Source organism: Nuphar pumila, chromosome 12 (assembly GCF_984573655.1).
Source record: "Nuphar pumila chromosome 12, dmNupPumi1.hap1.1, whole genome shotgun sequence".
Classification (NCBI taxonomy): Eukaryota; Viridiplantae; Streptophyta; class Magnoliopsida; order Nymphaeales; family Nymphaeaceae; genus Nuphar; species Nuphar pumila.
Window position 1 is genome coordinate 15,749,397 of NC_143260.1, and position 7,100 is coordinate 15,756,496.

The window sequence follows — 7,100 nt, forward strand, 5'->3', positions numbered from 1 at the left end:
AAAGGTAAAAAAGACTTGAACAATGTATTTGAGTCCTTGGTTGCCTTATGTAGCAGATCCTTGGATTTTCGCAAGTCGCAGTGTACTTGTGAGATACCAAACACCGTGTGCATTATTTTTTCTCAAGAATCCGATATTGAGGTTCGTGTTCAAAGCCATAGTTGTAGGAAACTTTCCACCACTTTATTTAGGGGTGATGATGTTTGGCTTCAGCTGTTAGAATTGGTATACATAGAAAGTTGCATATGGTGATGTGTCCCTTCTGTCCTGACATTTGGGTGATATGTCCCTGTATGTTTTGACCAAGGGTGATGTGTCCCCAAATATTGGTCGAGGAACATGTGTATTGCCCAGTTAATAATAAAATACAATTGTGTATAATTAAGATACATCTGAGTATTATTATGAACCTCGAGAACTGACATGTCTAGTACCTGCGGGTCTTAGTCAAGATGATATCTTAAAATTTGTTTGGCATTAATCATGTACATGCATTTAAAAGAAAGTGTCAATGAAGAAATAAAATTTATTCATGCATCGTATATGACTTGGTATATGCATTATACATGCATCGATTTCTATATTATGTGATTATGTTGAATGTGTTTGTTTTCAAGCATATCGAGTTGATATATCATATCTGAATGATCATGTATCCTTAATTGTTTTTTTTTTTTTAATATATGCTTGGATGAATTATATTTTACTCTTTACTGATGGGTAATGTGAGGTTTCGTACGAAAACTGTGAGTTCTCACCCATTATATTTAACAATTTCAGGTGATTAGGCTTAGGCTTAACTGAGTAGCATGATGGTGAAGCTGGCTTGCTGGGAGTGGCGATATTTATGAATTAGTGGTTGAGTTTGTAAATGTTTGGGATTGATTTGAATTTATACTTGAGAACTCAAATCTAAAGTTAAGTTTGATTATGGTTTGAAATTATTATTTCATTTTAATATGGTTTGATATGAATGATTAGTGTGGAAAAGTTAATCTGTGATGGACCCCAGATCCTTGGGTTGTATTTTGCATTTGAAAAAAAACAAGGCAATTATTTGAATTTTTGACAAAAAGGTCTTGTCTTTGGTAATTCTGTACTGGACCTAGTATTAGGAGGCTAATATATGCTCGCGCTTGTGCTCAGGCAAGCCTTCTAGTACTTAATAGGGTTGGAGCAAGACCATAGATTAGTTTTGGAATCAATTTACTTTCTTTTAAAAAAAATCATGTATTTTTTGGGGGTGAATTTGGAGTGAAGACTTTTTTTCTGGATTCAATCAATTAAGGCCTTATTTTAATGTTCTTTCTCAATGACAGACCAAAAGGAAAAATTTTCTAAGGTGGAGCAGCAATTAAAGAAGGTTGAGACAGCTTAGAGACATCGAATGCAATTAGAAAGAGCAGCCAGGTAATCAAAGGTTTATATCGAGTTCCGTAATGTGAAAATCATGAAGATATATTTGTGTTAAAAAAATTAATATTAATTGCATAGAGTAAAAGTGAAAAGAATTTAAACATAGGAGTTTTCTCTAAACTCCTGATATTGGTGAATGATTTGTGATGTCTGTCTTTCTTTGCATTGTCCAATATTTTGAGATAGTTTGTAATTTTTTGAACATATATTCGACCTATTTGATGTGAAGCACAAGGGGCTCATTGATTTTGGTAACTTTGTTCGATCACTTAGTGTCTTTCACCCAAATGCGCCTGAACATGATAAGATAGATTGTAAGTTGATTGTGATTAATGACTAGATACATGTCATACACTTTATGTTCAAGTTGGTGTGTTTTGTGTGTATGGGTTCAGGTTGTTCTTAGAATACTTGCTCAAATTGCTTTTTGTCATGCTGCAGTTTCATTTAGACTTTACGATTTGGATGGTAATGGCTTCATTTGAGCGGCAAGAGGTAAAACTGAAAGTTTGGAACTTGTATTGGGCTGCATATTTATTTTTGGAATTTGATATGTTAAACTGATGTGCATTGTTTCTAATGCTTGACTATATGATTTGCCCCAATTTATTCAATTAATTGAGTACAAAAGTATGGATTTTTATTTAGGTTTGATCAACATCTATCATTTTAGTTGTTGATTGCAGAAGTTTTGTATTTTCATAATTCATCTGCTTTTGTAGGTTAAGCAAATGTTAACTTCCCTTATGTGAATCAGAAATGAGATTGTCCGATGAGACAATTGAGACTATACTCGACAAGGTAGCTAACAAAAAAATTCATATGAATTAAAAATTTATTATCCACTCAGCAGTTGTGTAATAAGGGTTGTCAATGAATTTCATTATTATCCATATTTGAGGATTTGGAATGGATTATCTGATTCAGAACCAAACCATTTCCCATATGAGGTTCTAAAAACCACAACAGTTCTGGTTCCCTCTGATAACAACCATCAAAATCATGTTAATTTTTCTTGTAGTTCTGGTTGAGCAGGATTCTGATCTAACTAGACATATGTATAGACAACACTATATGCCATAGGCACTTTCAATTAGTCATTCAAGCACAATATGAAGAATTAAGAACTAAGGGTCCACCTTGTTTGAAGTTTTAAATTTGCTTTCTGGGTCCCTTGCAATTATTTGTTTGGTAGTTCAATAATTTAGTGCTGACTCTCAAAATTGACAGACATTTTTGGAAGCTGATCTCAACCGAGATGGGAAGATTGATAAATGTGAATGGCAGAACTTTGTTTCTCGAAATCTATCACTAATGAAAATAATGAACCTTCCTTACCTTAAGTGGCTTTCCCAATGAACCGTGTTGTTCTTGATTAGCGTGCTTGTCTCTTTGCATACCTATGGATGAATTCTAATACTCAACAGTCCATTTCTGCGATTTAGCTGATAATAGAAGGTTTTTGCATGATCATGATATATATATGGAAGTGCATGATATACTATATATACAAAGTTTGAAAGAAGTGACAACCAGTCTCAGAGGTGCCTTGTGTTGAACTATTGGCTTTGATAATTAATCACAGGCTGACCTCGTGAAAAAGATGCACATGTTATGTTTTGGGTCATAGATGAGTCATGAAACATGTGAATTATGTAGAATTTTTCTTCAGTTTTGAAACCCTGGCTGTTCTAAATTTTAGCTATATATGCCAAGCAAGTTCAGTCACCTTCATCACTTTGATTTTCCTGACACTAGTGTCACTGTGAATGTTTCTTGTTCTGGAAGCGGACACCTTTCTTTATGCTTGTAGGGAAATTATCTGTTTTCCCTGTTCTTGGATGACACAATGACATACTCCTGTGCACTTTTCAAGGTTTGGATACTTTCAATATTATTTTTCAGAAACTTCTTTAAATAATGTACAAATATGCTATGTGGATCGTTCACCCAAGTAATTTTTATCTCCTGATATTTTCACTTTAGATTAAAAGCTCTTAAACATGCTATTTCAAATTTTAAATTATATGGCAGGGGGAGAATGAAGAATTGAAGCTTGCACATACAACGACATACTCCTATGCACTCTCAAAAGAGTAAAAAGTAAAATCATGGAATCTGTTTGTTTCTTCTTTATATGCCTCCATTGATTTAGAAGTTGAGTTTGCTTTAGTGTGTGTGCTTTTGATTTACTCTAAAAGGGGGAAAAAGTGGAGATGGAGATTTGCTGATGTTTGACAAAAAATCAGAATATCCTACACCAAATGCAACAGATGGTCTGTGTGTGTCCATTGTTTTAGCTAATACATTTTTCACAATATAGGTGAAAAACTTGAAATAGGAGTAACTGTTGGTTTTTGTTGGGGAGGGGGGGATTAGGGTTTTGGGTGGTGTCTGTCTGCCCTTGATCACCATTCTATTCGTTATGCTTGTTGTGATTATACTTAATGGTGGTATATATCTATTGATTTTTTGTTTCCATTCATATCATTTGTTGTCTGTGTTTTTCCTGCATATCATTTAATAAGTTGATGGATCTTTTATATTTGCATGTTCTTTCTAAATCTGAAACTTCTCTTTAGGTGGGTGCTGGACTATGGATTCTTTCTGTCATTGGCAGTTGCATTTTCTTAACCCTGTTCAACATAGGTCTGTTAATAAGTCAGTTGTTTTAGTGTCTGTTGCATGAAATTTGCTTTTTATTACTCTTTTACTTTTTCGTTTTTCTAATCCCTATTCATGGAATTTATTCAGATCAGCTATCATGAAGGTTTCAAGAAATGGGTTGAGGTCGGTAACTCAGGCATGTTGAGGCCTGAAATGCTACTTCCAATGGGCTTACCAGAGGATGTTCGTGTTATTGCATGGGGCCTGTCCCTTGGAAGGTTTGATCTGTTGTCTTACTACCATTTATTGGTATAATCATGATAATGGCGGTTTCTCTGATGTGTTCTTGTTGGTCAGGCCCACGATGATTCTGTATGGAATAGACAATATCAGAGACCTGTTTGGGCATAAGGTAGGTTAAGTTCTGTTTTGAGTTCAACTTTTATGCATCCGGCGCTTGCAGCAGCAGCAGTATGATGAATAATCAATCCCAAGATGGATGTACTTGGCGGAGCAACAAATCCTTTCATAGTATTATCGTGTCCATCCATATTGAGGATGAATGTTTCACTCAATCCCTGCATTCAGAAAGAACAGACTATTTGTTTAATGTGCCTTGAATGTCTTCTAGCTTCATCTGACTTCATTCTTACACCTGTAGGTGGACCTTGGGCTGATCAAGACAAACCCAATCTGTGTCTTGGAGCGCAATAGGTTGCAGGTGACTTGGATGATACAGGAGTTATTCAGCTGATGTACGTTGGCTGTTCTAAATTGAATGTTGTAGACGGACTCTCAATCAGTGACATTTGATGGATAAATTGCACAGCTAAAATCAGGATAGGTCCTATGTGAAGGCCTTCATTCTTCAAGCATTGGTAGAAAGGGAAGGTGTACTTTCCTTTATGAAGTTCAGTGTCTGTGGTTCAAGATGTTTGTTGTGAAGTCATTGTCATGAATAATATGTTCTTTGGAGTTTGTAAGCATTGGAATAATAATTTTTTTGGGTAGTGTGTGTGCGTGTAACATTGATCAGTTCATTTTCTTTTAAGATGAAAGTCCTCACTCGTGTGTGAGTGGCGATGCATGCTATTTATGTAAATATATTTATCTATTTATGTAAATACAAAATATAAATATATTTAAATAAAATCTAATTTTTGTTTTTAACAAAAAAAGACTATTAGTGATGGCTGAAACCATCACTATTGGTAAAGTGTTGTTTTTCAAAGCAGACTTTTAGTGACAGATAAAGCCGTCACTGTAGGTACCCTCTTGTGAAGAAAGTAACTGTCGCTAGATATTTTATTTAGTGACAGTTTGACCTGTCAATAAAATAATTAATGTGAGGATATTTAGTGATGGCTCTTGAGGCTTTAGTGGCGGAAAAAGTCGGTCACTAAAAGTCTTTTGTTGTATATATATATTCACTAGAATATGAGAACTAATTGTGAACGGTTATTTTCATGGATTTTTTGTCATTTTCTCTTGAATCTAACCCTACGGATGTGATCTACATGCTTGGATTTATAAGAACTCGCTCTTGAATCATCCAATTTTGATGCATAACAGTGATTTGTTTAAGGTTTTAAAATTAATGGCTCATAATCTTCTTAAATTTTCAAGCATTCAAAAATCATCATTTTTTTATAGAAAATACATGATCCAATGGTTGATTCTTAGCAAATTCACCATGCCAAGCATATCTACATGGTTGGATTTGCAAATAAAGGTGTTGAAAATGCCCATATTTCTAGTTCTCATATTTTGGTTCTCATATTTTAGTTCTCATATTCTAATGATTCTATATACATATTGCCTGAACTGGATGCCAACTCCTAATTTCTATGTGATTATATCCGCAACCACTTAATGATGCTCTAAAAACCTAGATGAACATCAAAATCAGGTGATTGAAAATATATTGGTATAAGTGGGCAATGCTAATTGCATGATTTTGGTTTCACCTCCACTTTATTTTCAAGATCAATGACATTTGTCTTACCATAACAAAATGTTCTTGTAGAAAGTGTCTTTGTGGCACTGAATGCTCGAGTATTTCTGGACTATCACACCAAGTACATATTTGAGTGTCTGAACAAGGAGATGCACCATTTTCTTGGATCTAAAATTGCATGGCCTTGATAGACACAAATTTTCTGATCATATTAGGTATGAATTTGATACCAACCTCATTTTTCATGAGTTTCTTGCAACATCTCATGAGGTTGCTATGGGAGAAATGATGCATGCAAATAGCATTTGAAACTTTTTCTTGTTTCAGTGACTGTCTGACAGCATCTAAACCAGTAGGAACTTGGAAAATTGAAGTTTTCAGTTCCAAGTATTAGGAGATATTAAACTCTTCCTACGATGCTACTGCTTATTCTGACATCTAAACATATTTTGTGTGATGTTTTGGTAGGGGTCGCGAGACCAACACAATAGTGAGAAGATCTCTTAATCTCTGTCGACACTTTGTAAAGCAGTAGCCATATCATGAGAAGCCAAAAATATGAACTCTTCATAAGATGCCATTGCTAGCTTTCTTGGATGCTAAAAGGACTGTTCAAAGTTAATGTCTCCTGCTGGGGTAAAACCATCATTGCTTTTTAATCTCTCTTTTCCTTAAAGGATTAGGGCACAAAATTTTCTTCTTGTCACAACATTGTGTTGGTTCTACTTTGGGTTTCTACTACCCTGCATAACTAGTTAGCCTTTTATTTGTAAGAGTTATTCCAATAATGAACCATTTCCCTCCACTCTTTGGAACAAGTTTAAAGTAATGATACGACCTTTTGAGTTCGTCTGTCATATCAATCGCTCAAGATCTTCGATCTCCACCCAAACTCGATGAAAAAATTGGATCACATACCATGTGTTCATGGATAAAGATTCTAATTTAATTTCATGGCCTATTACAAAGTACTCTTTTGTGCTACTCAATAGACAGAACACAAGCAATTCGATAATGATCAAGCAAGATCGTTTCTATGATCAGAAACTACAGAATAAATTAGGTACGATGCAACATGGATCTTGTTCTATCATAGATCAAAAATCACACACACGTGCCG

At 34.7% G+C, this 7,100-nt stretch overlaps 1 pseudogene; it reads left to right on the forward strand.

Annotated features, from left to right (window-relative positions):
• Positions 1-1,621: 1,621 nt before the first annotated feature.
• Positions 1,622-2,775, forward strand: LOC149820114 (calcineurin B-like protein 1; annotated as a pseudogene).
• Positions 2,776-7,100: the final 4,325 nt, after the last annotated feature.